General features: G+C 44.1%; 1 pseudogene; it reads right to left on the bottom strand.

Moving 5' to 3' along the window:
- Nucleotides 1-13,472: 13,472 nt before the first annotated feature.
- Nucleotides 13,473-13,682, bottom strand: LOC120367925 (small ribosomal subunit protein eS28-like; annotated as a pseudogene).
- Nucleotides 13,683-17,252: the final 3,570 nt, after the last annotated feature.

Here is a 17,252-nt window from a genome sequence, read left to right as displayed (position 1 = left end):
AGATTTTGTCGGCTGAGCATTTTTCTCCTGGACCAGGGGAGGGAAGGGTCTAACACTCTTCCTCCCTCGTTGCTGAAGTTATTTCTACCTCTGCAATCGTCGCACCCCTGGGCTACACACCTCCCAACCCCAGTACACACACACCAGCTGGGAGGGAACAGGCAGGAACAAGAAGGAAGTCTCTGCTCAGCCCACAGGGACTCTGTCCAGCGCCTCCTTTACTTGTCACAAATCCAGCGGGGATGAGGGAATATTTGCTTTTAAGCCACTATCCCCTCTGAACATCTAAAACTATTCCTTCTTCTTATTTGCCAGTCTCCTGGGCAACCCTTGGATAAGCCAAACTCTCTCTGGACCTCTTTTCAATTCAGTCTAGTGCTCGTCATTCAAGCCTGTCCAAAAATCTCCTCCTCCAAGAAGTCCTTCTTGACTCTCTCACTATGGAGCTCATCTTTCCTTCAAAAACCTTTTTTTTTTTTTAAAGATTTTCTAAAAACCATTTTACAAGTGTCAAGAGCTCTGTATATAGCAATGAACAAGACACAATCCTCCCCATGAGGTACTTTCTGGAAACTGGGTCCCACATGACTCAGCCTCTGGTTGCATCCCATCTTATGGTGTCTCCGTCTGGCACAGGTGGTGTGGGTGAGCAGGAGAGTCAGAAAGATCCAAGGTTCAAGTATTAGCTCTGCTTCCTCCTTCCTGTGTGACTTTAAGCCAGCTGCTGAGCCTCTCTGATTCTCTCTTCCTTGTTTGGAAAAATGGGGATAATAGCAACTACCACTTAGGGTTGCTGTAACCAATGGGTTAATACAGGTCGAGGGTAGGCGCATGATAAGTGCCCAGAAAGTATTCTCCTGTTATCCTTATAACAGGCATTTGTGATACTGTGAATGTTTTTATTAGTAAATTTCAATTCAATATTAAACGATTCTCCCCGACTGTCTTGTCAATTCCTTATCAACAGTAAAGGTCCCTCTGTCCCCTACGATGCCTGCCAGCAGAAAACAGAGCCATTTGGAGTTTGATATTTGTGGATGGTGAATGAGCTTACTCTAGTTTAAAGATTAATCACTGCAAGTGTTTTTCTCACAGCAGCCAGTCTCTGTCACCATGCGCTGGTTTAGTACGTGGCTTGTTATTTATAGACATCATGTCACGGAGCCCTCGAAGTGGTCCTAGGAGTTTGTTCCCCAGGAACGCTTCCTCTCTTCCACTCCCACCACCTTTCCTGCCTGGGCCTCTCAGCCTTCTGGAATGTTTATGTCTGCCTTCCCCACCTCTTTATCTGAGTAAGATCACAGGCTCTGGAGTCAGGCAGACCCGGTTGGAAGCCAGCTCTAAGCATCTTTCAAAGGGGGCTATCCAAATGCTTTGTCTAAAAAGGTAACCAGGATGACATGACTTAACATATCAATGAAGCCTGGTGCATAGCAAATGCAATAAAGATTAACTGTCATTAACACCATCATTGCCCTAATTGGAGGTACAGCAGTATTTACAGAATTAAGGCCAAGGACTGTGTCTTGTTTCTCTAGAAGACAAGACTTTTCTCTATAACCCAAGTCTGCATGTTGACACGATCCCCAGGGGGAAGTTGTTGGTCAGACCCAGGTGGGCCTGAGGTTGAGATGAGTAGGCTTGGTCCCTGGGCATTCCCACGGTCTGGGGAAATCAAGCCAGAGACAGGAGCAGGCACGCAGGCAGCGGCAGAGGTGGGCAACCCTGTGGGCCCCGGAGAGGCAATAGTAGGCTCTAATGACTTCCAGTCCTGAGACGGAGCACCTGATTCCGAGGAGCATCCCTTTATCCCATTCAACCAAACAATCTCTCCAAGTACTTCAAAATACCCTTCAGGTATGAGAAGGCGGGAATTAAATAAATCTCTTAAATAGAAAATTATTCAGTAGTCAAAAGAGATAAGTATAATCCTCGTGTACTGGCACACAAAGATCTCAAAGGCTTTATTTAAAAGTAAAAAGTATGCCCGGCATGGTGGCTCATGCCTGTAATCCCAGCACTTTGGGAGGCCAAGGCGGGTGGATCACCTGAGGTCAGGAGTTGGAGACCAGCCTGACCAACATGGCAAAACCCTCATCTCTACTAAAAATACAAAAATTAGCTGGGTATGGTGGCAGGCATCAGTAGTCCCAGCTACTCAAAGGCTGAGGCAGGATAATTGCTTGAACCTAGGTGACGGAGGTTGTAGTGAGTTGAGATTGCGCCACTGCACTCCAGCCTGGGCGACAGAGCAAGAGTCTGTCTAAAAAAAGAAAAAGAAAAGAAAAGAAAAGAAAAACAAAAAAATACTTTATTTACTTTATAACCTCAGGGGCAGATGGTTGAGGTAAGCACATTCAATAAAGTAGTAAATACATGTGTTAGTATATGCATTAAAAATGTGTTTCAAATTGGCTTCAGTAATTGAGCTACTCCAACTTCTTGAAACTCCTTTCTCCTCCACAGGAACCATTTTCCATCTCTTTAGTCATCTTGGCCACACCTCCCTGGGCCCCTAGCCATGTCTTTGCATGTTTTCGTTTTAAACAAGTGACCAAAGCTGGGTTGGGAATTCCACCGAAGGCCTGTCTGGTGTAGGGTGCAGCTTTATCCATCACAATCCTTGGAACACGTCCCCAGAATCTTGCTGACTCTGTTCAGAGAGAGTCACTAATGACCAGCATCCCCAACTTCAATTTGGGGGATTTTGTATGATCCATCCTCTTTTATCCTGCCTCGAGATTGCCTTGCATGAGCTTTGTGGTGGCTTTTTTCTGCGCGCTTGGGGATATTATTTAAGTTAAGTGACATTTATTGAATCCCTGCCATGTGCAAGGACTATGCCAGACCCTTCAGCTGTATTAACTCATTTGTTCCTTCCAGCAACGACTCTGTAGGGGGTAACATTATCTTTGTTTCATAGGTGAAGAAACTGAGGCTCAGTGAGCTGTGGCCTGTCACTGGTCACACAGTCAGGGAGGGACAGAGCTGGGGTTTGAACCCATGTTCTTCCCACTCCATGTGGAAACCGCTGTTTTTGTTCATAAAACAGTAAAAATTTCATCTCATTCCGTTTTTAGAATACCATTTTCCTCAGTTGTTCAAAGCTCTTTGAATTCTATTTCTGTCTTCCAGGATATTAACCCTGCCTCTTCAATATCATCTACATGTTTAATAAAGTAGATTCTCCAATCCCTCATCCAGGTTGTCAGCAAGGACATGAAGCGGAAGAGCTCCCAGGAGTTTTTGGAGAGTCAATTCCTATTTGGTTGAAATTCTCAAACCACTTGTTCACTAACCTGTCAATCACTTTGTAATATTTACTGACCACGTCCTACGCCTCTGCTAGGAGATGTCGGGAGTAGCCCTCAGCTGCAAGAATCTCACAGTCTAATTGCACAATGCAGTGTGGTTAGGACCACGTTTGCTCACAGGGCCAATAAAAATGACAGGAAAAAATGTTCACTGTAACACTGTCTATAATAGTAAATTCTCTAAATATCACATTACTAAACCATGGTATGCCTATTTCATGGAAGGTTAGACAGCCATTATGATATTTTTGTAAGCATTTGAAACGTGGAGAAAAAATAATGTTAAGGCTACAGTATTATCTATAGGATATATTCACAGCCCCCTCCTGTAATACTGAGCCATGGTCAAAAGTAAAATCCCGGCCGGGCGCGGTGGCTCAAGCCTGTAATCCCAGCACTTTGGGAGGCCGAGGCGGGTGGATCACGAGGTCGAGAGATCAAGACCATTCTGGTCAACATGGTGAAACCCCGTCTCTACTAAAAATACAAAAAACTAGCTGGGCATGGTGGCGCGTGCCTGTAATCCCAGCTACTTAGGAGGCTGAGGCAGGAGAATTGCCTGAGCCCAGGAGGCGGAGGTTGCGGTAAGCCGAGATCGCGCCATTGCACTCCAGCCTGGGCAACAAGAGCGAAACTCTGTCTCAAAAAAAAAAAAAAAAAAAAAAAAGTAAAATCCCAGGGTTAAAATATTACAGATTATGAAAATAAAATACAAACAGTAATTAAATACCTTTACAAACTTTAAGTATATAAAACCCAACACAATGCAAAAGCTGTGTGATAGATAAAACTTAAGCGAGATGGTGTTTTGGTGGGCTGGGCTGAGACTTAATAGATCAATTCCATGAAACGTGGACCCACAATATCCTTTCTGCCAATTTCACCAAAGCAAGCAGAAGCATTCGTCAATGTTCCAAAGAATTTCTGTTTGCATTCAAAATTAGTGTCAGCTGTCTCTAAAATTATCTTGACCAATCAAGCCACATTTTGAGTAGCAAGTTTCTCTATAAGGAACAGTCCTTGACCTTAATATTGTAATAACAAGAACATCAGCCATTAGAATGATAACGAGGTCTTCTTTGATTGCATTTTTAAAAGTGCAATTCCCCAAATGCTTACCCCTTGTCCCTGCCTTGTTTCCCCAAAGCACTTACCACCTCTGTCACATCACCGTTTGTCATTGTCTCTTGAGATGCCATTTGCTGTGAGACACATCATTATTTTATGTACCACTAACAGTGAAAAAAAATTGCCATTTAAATGATATGAAGCCTTAACAATAGTCCTGAATCCAAATGAATCAGTTCCATCAGCCTCGCAATGTTTTAAAAGTTTTTTCATCTTTCCAAGGGATTTGACCATTTCCCTTGTCTTTACTTGTGCTGATGGGCTAATGGTAGGCGAGCCTTCTGCCCTACTTATTATCTCAATTATCAAATGCAACACAGATGCATCTTCCTTGAATACCTTCCTTGCTTATGTCATACTAAGTACGTGGATGTGGGTTTACAAGAAAACAATGGAATTATGATTGTCACTCCAATGATGAACATTGTCATGACTAACATCAGACAAATGCCCTGCTGTTTGTTTCCCTGCCTTTCTGTGTACATAGTACCAACGCTCAGTCAGACGGGTATAGTGTTAAGAGATCTTAAGTGGTATTAAAATCCCCACACATATAATAGTTCCCACAGTGCGCTCAGCTCAACAAAAGCGACAGCCATCTGAATGACCTTAATGATGCTTCCGCAGGAACATACAATGGCAAGCACATCTTGACTATTGTCCCCACCAAGAACAGGCATCAGACAGCAGCAGTTCCATTGACTGCAAAATTATCCAGGTTTCAAAGACATTGAAATGGGGGATGGGGCTGCATTTCAGGATTTATGAAATCCGGCATTTATGTTATTTGTTTTCATCCCCTGCCCCAACTTAGAACGGATGCTCTCTGAGGCAAGGGATTTTCATGTCTTCTGTTCTCTGCTATATTTTTAAACTCTAGAACAGCAACAGGGACAGAGAAGTCAACATCTGCTGAATAAAAGGTTCAGTATTGCTCTCGATCTGGCCCAATATCAGAACTGTGTCTATTCAGACTATGTTCCACAGAGAGTCCTACATTCAAGGTTTGCTCCTTGCTGTGCAAATCTTGTTTATAATAATTTGGCACACAGATACCTCATGCATCAGATGTCACATGTAAGATTATGCCAACATGAAACTTTACATACAAATAAAACCGAAGTTTATTTTACAAGGTATACCTTTTGACCTCAAATACAATCATTGACCAACATTTGTTGAATGTGGTTGTTATTATATTCAGGGTGCAATACTGCACTCTCAGCCCAGAATCATGTGAGTACTTTCCAAAAATTTGAGTCCTTTTGTATTTTAATACAAAAGGATTAAACTCACCGTAAGTAATTCTAATATGTGTTAAGATGTTTGAGACTGATATTTTTTGTATTTTTATTCTCAGGATGCAGAAAGACACAAGCGAGTGAGAGAGTCAAAGCATGTTTATAAAAATACAAGGACTGGCACTACTCCTGTTCTGTGCGCACCCAGGCCAGCACTGGCCACACCTGTTGTCCTTGCTGTTCTCCTTCGCCTCGTACCCTCAGAAGAGAACCTTGAAATCCCCCCTCCAAACAGCCCCTGCCCCGTGCCAATTGCAGGAGGAGGAAGCAGAGCGTGAAGGCCAATGCCGAGCAGACCTGGCTAGAATTTCTAGAACCATCTTCTGCTTTTCAAAATATCAAGCCTGTTCTACTGGAATAGAGTCACAGCCTTTTCCATTCCCCACTCGATATTTCTCCTAAACCCAATTTGCATTTTATAATTGCAAAAATGAGGCGTGCTTGGGAGTCTATAATTATTTCAAAATTAAAAACTAAAAAGTGACACATGCTCATTGAATTAAAATTATAAAAATTAAACAAGCAGACAAATACGAAGTGAAGGTTTCCCATCTCTCAGAGGCAAACCCTGTTCCATGTGTTATATGCCCTTCCAGACTGCTTTCTACATGTACCCAGTTTGTATAAGTTCTGTTGTGAAAGTGGAACCATTCTATACACACTATTCTGGAATAAACTCTCAGTATTTATTGAGGGCATCACATCCATATTCATATCCACGTCTATAGTACAGATATATCTACACTATATTCGTATCTATACTATAGCTATCTATATCCACAGCCATAGCTGCAGCCATCTCATTTTTTTCCTTTATAAATCCTTCATTGGGAAGCTTTGTAAAATTTGTATATGGTTCTATAGTATGCCTGTACCCCAAGTTTATTCAAGCAAATCTTCTTTATGGATCATTTCCACAGGAGGTGATAAATCACATATACACACACATAAAATTTGCCTTTTGTATTTCTGTAGCATACATTTCTAGAAGTAGAATTTCTGGATTAAGTGACGTGCACTTTTCAATAGATGATACCGATCAATCACCCTCCAGAAAAACTGTACCGTGAGATCTCCATTTTTATTTTATTATTATTACATTATTATTATTATTATTATTGAGATGGAGTCTTGCTCTGTTGCCCAGGCTGGAGTGCAGTGGTGCAGTCTTGGTTCACTTCAATCTCCGCCTCCCGGGCTCAAGCAATTCTCCTGACTCAGCCTCCCAAGTAACTGGGATTACTGGCCCGTACCACCACATCCAGCTAATTTTTGTATTTTTAGTAGAGACGGGATTTCACCATGTTGGCCAGGCTGGTCTCGAACTCCTGATCTCAAGTGATCTGCCTGCCTCAGCCTGCTAAAGTGCTGGGATTCCAGGTGTGAGCCACCCCAGCCAGCCTAGATTCCCATTCTTCTCACGTGCATTGAAATACTAATTGAGTGCCTTCTATGTGCCAGCTTCTCTTCCAGGTGCTGGGGAAACAGCTGCAAACAAAAGGAGGTCCCTGCCCTGGTGGAGCTTGTAGTCTAGAGAAGGGAGCTGGATGGTGACCAAATACAGAAGCTACGGGTCACGTGATAATAGAAACTATGGGGAAAAAAAGCAGAGTACGGGATGGGGAGTAGCTGGGCAGCTGGAGGCCATTCAGATGAAACAGTCGGGAAACCTCCTTGAGCAGTGAAGGTCCTGGGGCTGGGAAGATGTAGGTATCTGGGGGAAGAACATTCCAGACAAATGGAAAGCATGTCCACCAAAAAAACCCAAAGCTCTCTACCAAAACTTTCACCAATATGGCCATAGTCATGACTTCTCTATCCTCAGAAATTCGAGGTAAAATAGATACATACTATTTGAAGTAAAACATCCCACATTTTGTGACCATTTATAATCCATTTTGGGGAACTGCCTGTTCTGTGATGTTCGCCATTTTTCTCTAGTGGTGTCTGACTTTCCCTCACAGATTTCTAGTGGAACTTTCTACTTGAAGGATGTTAAGACTTTGTCAGTTAGGGTGCAAATATTTCCCAGAGCTGCGATTTTTCTTCTGACTTGATCCTTCAGTTTTTTTCCATAGAGAAATTGAAAACTTTTATGTAAACAAATTTGCCAATCTTGGATTATTTGGGATTTTGTGGCGTTTTTCAATGGCCTTTCTCAGCCCAGCATTATATGAATACTTTCCAAAAATTTGAGTCCTTTTGTGTTTTAATACAAAAGGATTAAACTCACCACAGGTAGTTCTGATGTGTGTTAATATGTTTAAGACTGGGATTTTTTGTCGAGGGTGGTAGAAGTATATGGCACAATGTGGGAAATTTCATTCTTTTTCAATGGATATGCCAATTATTCTAACCTTCCTTATCAAACAATAACAGATTGGTTCAAACTCTGAGGCTGGGTTATCTCAGCTAGAAAATCGCTCTATCCCTCACCAGCTCTGGGACCTCAAAGATGGCCTTCACCTCCGTTTCCCAGAACTCTCATCTGTAACATGGGATAGTGTCAGTATCTGCTTCTTAGGTTTGTACCTGCCTGCGATGGACCTGCGATAATGTGAGACTTCAGTGAGACTCAAAGTGAGTACAAGGTAAGTCTCGCAACTGCACCTGGGTCAGACACACGTCCTGTTCAAGGCAGAACTTGCTTCAGACTCCGAAAGCAACGCCGTTCTAAGAAACATGAACAACCAAAGCTGTGATAATCTCCTGTATTAGCCAATCATTTATGCTGAAAATGCCATAGAAGGGAAGGGGAAGAGAGGGCACCCCAGGGTTCCTTTTCCTCTCCGTCCGTCCTTAACCATCAGCAAGCCAAAGACAGGGACTTGGTAACACGTGCACACAGCAAGAAGTGAAATAAAGGCAGTTGTTAGTTTTGTGCAGGTTTTAACTTCTCTACTAAGAATGAGATATATATCCATATACAGAATACAAAATAGGAATTGTGTGATTTCAGTGATTCCAATGCGGGTTAACTGCTTCTATATTTGCATTCTTAATAGGCATATAATATAATGATGAACAGTAAAATTCATGCTAATTTAAACACTTTTATTTTTCTTTACTTAGAATGACACTAAATAACAAAAAACACTATGAGAGAGAGAGACTATGAAAGGAAAAAAGCAATGTTTTCCTACCTTTAATGATACCTCTTTTTGCTTTTTTGATCAAGAGTTTTACATATTCATTTTGCACTGGTCTCTGCTAATTATGTAGCCAGTTCCATCCTGGCATATAGCAAGCACTCCATAAATGTCTGAATAAAGCAATGAATGCCCCTACAGCAAATACTGATGAAGCCCTGCTGGGTGGGGGAAGTCGCTGGCACAGGTAAGGTGACCTGTGCTTCTCTCCCAGCTCTCAGAGACTGGCACAACCACTAACCACTAACCCAGCTCCATTCTCTTATCAGCAGAAGTCCACATGGGGCAGGAACTTCTCTAACAAGAGCCTTTTTTTTTTTTTTTTTTTTTTTTTTTTTTTTTTTTTTGAGATAGAGTCTGCTCTGTTGCCCAGGCTGGAGTGCAGTGACACAACCTCGGATCACTGCAACCTCTGCCTCCCAGGTTCAAGTGATTCTTCTGCCTCACCCTCCCAAGTAGCTGGAACTACAGGCATATGCCACCACACCCAGCTAATTTTTGTATTTTTAGTAGAGACAGGGTTTCACCATATTGGCCAGGCTATTCTGGAACTCCTGACCTCATGATCCACCCGCCTTGACCTCCCAAAGTGCTGGGATGACAGGTGTGAGCTACCACGCCTGGCCCAACAGACTTTTCTTTCTTTTTCTCTTCTTTTCTTTTTTTTTGAGATGGATTCTTGCTCTGTTATCAGGCTAAAGTGGAGTGGTGCAATCTCGGCTCACTGTAACCTCCAACCTCCTGGGTTCAAGCGATTCTCCTGCCTTAGCCTCCCGAGTAGCTGGGACTATAGGTACATGCCACCACACCCAGCTAATTTTCTGTATTTTAGTAGAGATGAGGTTTCACCATGTGGGTCAGGATGGTCTCGATCTCCTAACCTCGTGATCTGCCTGTCCCAGCCTTCCAAAGTGCTGGGATTATAGATGTGCGCCACCACACCCGGCCCCGAGAGCCTTTTCTACCCATTGCCATTCTCCTTGCAAAAGCCCACAGGCCAACAGGAGCTACTTACAGAGCTTGGGGCTTAGACATGAAGAACAGCTTCCTGGTGATACGCTACCCAAGGTTTGCCCCCATCTCTGGACTCCCTGTGCCCTGTTCACTGCTGCCTTCAATCCCAGACCCGCCACTGCGCAGACTGCTTCCTATCTGTTCCTCTGAGTCAAGGACTGCTCTTGGGCATTTTCTAAAAGTAAGAACTAAAAGCTACATGACGGCCCAGATGTGGTGGCTCACACCTGTAATCCTAGCACTTTAGGAGGTCAAGGTGGATGGTTGGTTAAAAGACCAGCTTGGGCAACACGATGACAGCCCAACTGCTGTATTATATATACACACACACACACATATACATATATATATATATATATAATTTGCCAGGCGTAGTGGTAAATGCTTGTAGTCCTAGCTACTTAGAAAGCCAAGCAGGAAGGATCACCTGAGCCCAGGGAGGCAGAGGCTGCAGTGAGCAGTGATCACACCACTGCACTCCAGCCAGAGTGACAGAGGAAGACCCTGTCTCAAAAAACAAAAAAAGTGAAAGCCACACAGTGATCTGCCCAATTCACTGAGAAACCTGGAAGATGCCATGGACTTCATATACTTGTGGCTTATCTTTGCTGAAAAAAAAAAACTAAAGAAAAGAAAATAGACTGCTTCCGACACTTCACTTTGTGATTTGTTTCCCCTTCTAAACACAGAGGAGCAGTCTTTCCTCCCACCTCCCTCTGTTCTTCCAGCCAGCATCATGAAACAATGTGCTTTTGTGTTCTCTGTCCTTTGCAGGTTGCAGCTTTGGCGGTTCTAATCTACCCTCCCAGAGAAGTGCTATTTAGTTAGGAGTGTTTCTAACAAAAGCCAGGTGTCTATCCACTTCGCCTGGCCTTCTGGTTTGCCCTTCAACTCAGCATAAAGTTCTGGGGTTAGCCAGTGTGGCATCATGGTCCCCTCCTACTGATCTTGCACTGCCATAGTGATGATCGCATGTGCACAGGCACGCACAGAGATCCAGTCAGTCGCGGCGACCCTGGGCTGAGCCTGCCGAGTGCCCGGCTGCCTGCATGCGCCATCTCATTGTTTAATTTATCAGAACAAGCCCCTGTGAGGGGAAAAGTTACAATCCCCATTTCACAGAAGAACGAGCCAAAGCACAGAGTGGCTAGGAAACTGCTCATGAGTGATGGGTGGGAAACGAACGCAGGGTCCTGACTCTCAAGTCCACGTCCCTCACTCCCCACGCTGTTCCGTCCACACCTGGGCACATGCACGCCCGAGCGTCCCCAGTGGCCAAGCACAGTGGTCTCCCTTAACAGCAGCTCCTCCTGGCCGTGAAATCACTCTGCATTCTTCCCAGTATCCTTTTGTTCTACTGTACCTAGTGACATCCACTGGGTGCAGATTTAAGAATTCCTCTTCCTCTTGTTAGATTTTTCCCTTCCATCCCATAGATCTGTTTGAATCCAACCGTCTCCAGCACTTTCCGAGACCAGGAAGTGCCTCAGAGCACATAGGGAACCCCATCACACCCCAATACAGATCCCTGGAGCCCCAGAGTCACTGAGTGGGGACCTCTAGAGGTGAGCCCAGGAATCTGCATTTCCCGGACTCTGCCCTGCAGGTGCAGATACACTGGCGTTTGCGAACCACTGAGTCCTTTACCCTTATTGGTGCGCTGCACCAGAATCACCTGGAGTTATCGAAATGCAGGCTCTGGTTCAGCAGGGCTGGGGCTGGGCCTGGGCCTGAGATTTTGTTGATACAGCAGATCCTGGGGCCACACACTGAGTAGTGAGGGTTCAGGTCAGTGGTTCTCAGCCCTGACTAAACATTAGCATCACTGGGGGAGCTCTTAGAGCTAAGCTGCCTGGGCCCTGCCCCCAGAAATCATACAATTATTTTAAAATCAAACCAGTGTGCCCCGACTCAATGTGCTGAATCTGACTTGTCCTGGCTTGCGAAAGCCTAATGTTACATTTTTAGGAATTTTGTGAACCAGTTGATAAACAGAACCACTACTAACCATCAAATTACATAAACAGAATTAAATAAATTAGAAGAAAGACAGTACATAATTACAACCCAGCATTTCACTCCTTCTATGTTCTTAGGGTTATTTTTATCTATTTGATTGTTTGCCTACCTGTGTGGTGGAAGGGCTACTTCGTATTTCTTCCCAATTCTGCACGCAGTCAGTGACATAAGCCTTGGTGGGGGTGTTTCTGCCTCGGAAAACTGCAAACGCTACAGATCAGGGTTTTGCTTCCCCAGAAAGCTGGCTTCTAGACTTTTACCAGCGCACCTGCTGCCCCTAGTTACTCACAGACATTGTAATCACCTGGGATGCCTGATAAAGTGCAGACAGCTGGCGTCTACCTAAGATGCCCGAATCCGACTATCTGGGCATGGGAATTGGGGATCTGGGAAGTTTTTAGAATAAGTGACCCAGGTGACCTTCTATCTACAGTGAAGTTACTTTAGAATAATGATCAAATCACCCGTGGCCTCGTGGCGCAACAGCAGCACGTCTGACTCGAGAATAATGATCAAATCTTCCTAATTAGCAAAACTCAAGTTGGATTAAGCTACTCACTGGGCACCCATTTCTTTTTGCTCTAAGAAATCATTTCCAAGGCCTTTTGAAAAGCCTTTTTATCTGAAATCCCGTGAGTGGCTATTCCATCAAAATCCTGAGCAGAGCACTTTTTCTCCCCCAGACATGGACAGGAGGTTGTATCAGGAAGCTCAGCAGAGGCCCTGTCACCTAGTTGTCCTTGCGTCTTACCTCACACCCAAAAGCATCAGGCTGTCATTTTTCCCTAATAAAGATGATGTGCTGGTCAGAATTTTCGATGCTCCAATGTCTCATCAGGCTTGTGTTCAAGCTCAGACCCTTTTGAAATGGTTAGAAAGAACTGAGTCAAGAAACTAGGCTATTAAATGAAAGTTCTACCATCCAGGTATGGTGGTGGACGTCTGTAATCGCAGATCCTCAGGGGGCTGAGGCAGGACTGCTCGAGCCAGGAGGTCAGGGCTGCAGTGTGTTGTGATGGTGCCTATGAATAGCCGCTGCACTCTGCCCTGGCAACATAGCGAGATCTCATCTTTAAAAGAAAAAGAAGTTCTGCCAAGTCATATATTGTAAATCTTCATGGAAATTGGCCAGAGTTTGCCATCCCTGGAATCATGAAACTGGGGAAAAGTGGTGGGAATGATCCCATAACTCTTGTGTTCTAACCGACAGTTCTTCAGCCCAATATTTTCCTCACTTTAGGTAAGAATTTACATTTATTTCCTCACCTGTTGCTCCTGCTAACTGACAAATGGGTATCACCATGTTACAAAGGAGTACCTGGTTTGCTATAAGAAATTTGCTAGGTGAGCAACATTCCTCAAGTCTAAACCTCTAACAATGTATATCAATTAAAAAAAAAAAAAAAAACTTGGAACACAAACACTTGATTTAAAGGTGCAGCTCAATTTACGTGTGGTGGCACAAAATAAAGGCACAGATCGTGACACACCATTTCCATCGGCCAAGTGGCTGAACCCACCATCCAAGACCCAGTGAGGAGTCAAGCTCAGCGCAACCTCCGGGCCTCCCACTCTGACTCCAACAGGGGGAGCACGTCGCCCTCACACACAGGGCATCTTACATTGTGGATGATGGAGCGGCTTGTGTCATCCATAAATTCCATGTGCACCTGTGTGCACTGTCCCTGAGAACTGGTCTTGCCCAGGACCTAGGTGACACTGACCAGCTTGATAGGCTGAACACAGCTGGTATCCATGATGGTGGCTAGGTAGTGATCTGGCTGAAGCGTATATCAATTTTCTGTTGGTACATAACAAATTACCACAAACTCAGCAACTTAGAACCACACACATTTATTATCTAGTTTCCATGGGTCTGGGGTCCAGAAAAAAGAGTTAATTGCATCCTCTGCTCAGGGACTTCCCAGGCTGAAATCAAGGTATTAGCTGAAATTGCAATTCCCATCTGAGTTTCTGCCAAAGCCAAGTACCACTTAGATTATTATTTACTTAAATATTTCATTAATAAACTCACTTTTTATACAATTTAGTCTTGTCCTAAGCAATATCTATTAAATTGCCAAGGTTGATCATCAAGTTTTCCTTTTTTCTTAATATGTTCAAATAAACGTATCACTATTAAAAGTTTTAAGTGTGGCCGGGCGCGGTGGCTCAAGCCTGTAATCCCAGCACTTTGGGAGGCCGAGGCGGGTGGATCACGAGGTCGAGAGATCGAGACCATTCTGGTCAACATGGTGAAACCCCGTCTCTACTAAAAATACAAAAAACTAGCTGGGCATGGTGGCGCGTGCCTGTAATCCCAGCTACTTAGGAGGCTGAGGCAGGAGAATTGCCTGAGCCCAGGAGGCGGACGTTGCGGTGAGCCGAGATCGCGCCATTGCACTCCAGCCTGGGTAACAGGAGCGAAACTCCGTCTCAAAAAAAAAAAAAAAAAAAAAAAAGTTTTAAGTGTTCCATCTAAAATTGTCTTGTGCACTGATTGTACCCACACCACACTTTACAATTATTCCCCGTACCACACCTGGACTTCATGACGCCACATCCTACACTAAGAGGCCCCAGGTATAACAAATGATTTTTGTTGCCCACCAGCTACAGAGAATCTACAAGGTCCAGGACCCAGGTAAGTGGGAAGCCTGCAGATAGGTGCCTGTTTTTTCATAAAGAGGCCTCCCTACATTAGATATGCACATTATCAGCACTGGAAACAAATTTCCACAACGTGTCCTCAAATGTATGCAGACATTCTAAGAAGCTTAAGAAGGCCGGGTGTGGTGGCTCACGCCTATAATGCCAGCACTTTCAGGGGCCGAGGCGGGTGGGTCAGCTGAGGTTGGGAGTTCGAGACCAGCCTGGCCAACATGGAGAAACCCCGTCTCTACTAAAAATACAAAATTAGCTGGGATTATAGGCATGCATAGTGGCGCATGCCTGTAATCCCAGCTACTCGGTAGGCTGAGGCAGAAGAATCACTTGAACCTGGGAGACGGAGGTTGCGGTGAGTTGAGATCACGCCATTGCACTCCAGCCTGAGCAACAAGAGTGAAACTCCTTCTCAAAAAAAAAATTAAGAAAGAAAGAAAGAGAAAGGAGGAAGGAAGGAGAAAGAAAGGAAGAAAAACTTAAGAAGTATCTTCCAATACGCCATGTCATTTAATCTTCACAAATTGTGAGGTAGTCACTATCACCCACCTCACGGGCAAGGAAATTGAGACTTGGGAAAGTTATAGGACAGACTGAAATGCAAATTTATAAGTCCTCTGATTTCATTCAACACTGTTTTCCATAGCATCATCACTTTCTCCAAACAACCTGCTACTTCTCCACCAGTGACCATTTTTCTTTCTCTCTTAGTGACAGAGCTCACATTCCTAGCAGCTGTGTGTTGTGGCCGAGCACATGGCCACTAGGAATAAAGACTGCATTTCCCAGTTTCCTTTGCAGCTAGGAGTGGTCATGTGACTCAATGCTGGCCAATAGGGCTGTGAGTGGAAGAAATGCCTGCAACTTCTGGGAAGGGGCCTTCAAGTGAATAATCTGTCTTTGTCCTTTCTCCTTCCTGATGACCGGAATGCAGCTGAGATGGCAGGAGCTGTAACAGTCCTCTTGGACAATGAAGTAACCTTGGGTAATGGAAGATACACACAGGGAAGTAACAAGCCACCTGGAGACTTCATGTTGCAGAACTTCCCTGCCAGCCCTGCACCACCTCCCCCTGGACTGTGACAAGAGAGTGGGATAAACTTCTACCTTATTGAAGCTACTGTCACTTGGCTCTCTGTTATTCACAGCCAAACCTTTCATAACAATATAAAGTCATAACAAGGAAGGAAAATGCCAAAGTTCCAATGTCCCCATTTTACAGAAGAACTCCCTTATTTGTTTTCCTGGAAACAGAACACCCGGCCCTCAGTGGGCCTATGGGAGAAGAGAGGTGGCTTCACTCAGGATCCCCAGACAGCACCCGGTAAACACCCACTCAGGTAGAGCCTGGACCCAAGTCTTCAGGACCTGCCACCTACAAGCAATCTGGGGCCGCAAAGCAGTTTGTTCTGACAGCTCCTCTTAATGATATGTTTCCTGCAAGCCAGCTCCTCACCAGGAACTCAGAAACACAAAGTCAAAGCAGCCCTACCGGGCACTGACAAATACCGATCAAAGCCAGCAAGGCTGGCAGAACTCTGACACCTCCTTCCCGGAGCTTGCCTGAGAATTTGGGAAATAGCATCTGTTGGTAGTAGAGGGCAATTCAAACTTCATTAAGAGATGGAGAGAAAATGAGCCCAAGCCAAATAATGCCCACCAGAGATGGCAGGAAGGGAGGGAGCCATTTTTGGCAGGAACACATTGGGCAGGCATGGAAGGTGATTTTGGACAGAGGAAGGAAAGAACAGACATTTCTTGGAGCATCTCCAATGTTGACTCAACTCGGTTGGGTCTATAGAGCTGGTCCAGCCCCTGGAGCTCTGTCGTGGCATTTTCTCACTTCTCAAATTGTTATTTCACCCTTCAACAACAACTAAAGGTGGAATCCTTCCCAATAGCAGCTACCTCCAGCCCCAGCTCCCCACTGGATTCTTCCCAGGCAGTTTGCCATGATGCTGCCAATATACGATTTCTGTATTATTGATTCTCACTGCCTTTTTCCGTTAGCTCCAACAAGAGAGATGATACTGTTAACCTAGTAGAAGGAGAAGCAATCTATTGGATATCAGTATTCAGAACTGGAGAAATACCGATGCTGTGTTTGACCTAGGATGGGGTTACATCCTGATAAATCCATTGTAAGTTGAAAATACTGTAAGTCTAAAATGCAATTAACACACCTAACCTACCGAACATCATAGCTTAGCCTAGCCTATCTTAAATGTGCTCAGAACACTTGCATTAGCCTACAGTTGGGCAAAGTCATCTAACACAAAGCCTATTTTATAACAACGTCTTGAATATCTCATGCAATTTATCGACTACTGTACTGAAAGTGAAAAACAGAATGGTTGTATGGGTATGGTTTCTTTTGAATGTGCATTGCTTTTGAAACATCATAAAGCCATAAGTCAAACGGTCAATTGTAATGGTAACCATTAATTACTATTTATCGATTGCTCACAATGTGTCAGTCATTGTGTTGGGTAATTGATATCTTTATTGGCTAATGTTTATGAAGTTATTTACTATATGCCAGGCACTATGTTAAACACACACTTTACATGTATTAACTCATTTAATCCTCTCAATAACCCTAAAAGGTAGGTAATATTCTTATCCCTATGTTACTGATGAGAAAACGGAGGCATAGCACTGGG

Source organism: Saimiri boliviensis, chromosome 9 (assembly GCF_048565385.1).
Source record: "Saimiri boliviensis isolate mSaiBol1 chromosome 9, mSaiBol1.pri, whole genome shotgun sequence".
In the NCBI taxonomy this organism is placed as follows: Eukaryota; Metazoa; Chordata; class Mammalia; order Primates; family Cebidae; genus Saimiri; species Saimiri boliviensis.
Note: the sequence above shows the minus strand (reverse complement) of the source record. Positions and strands in the feature narration are given on the sequence as shown.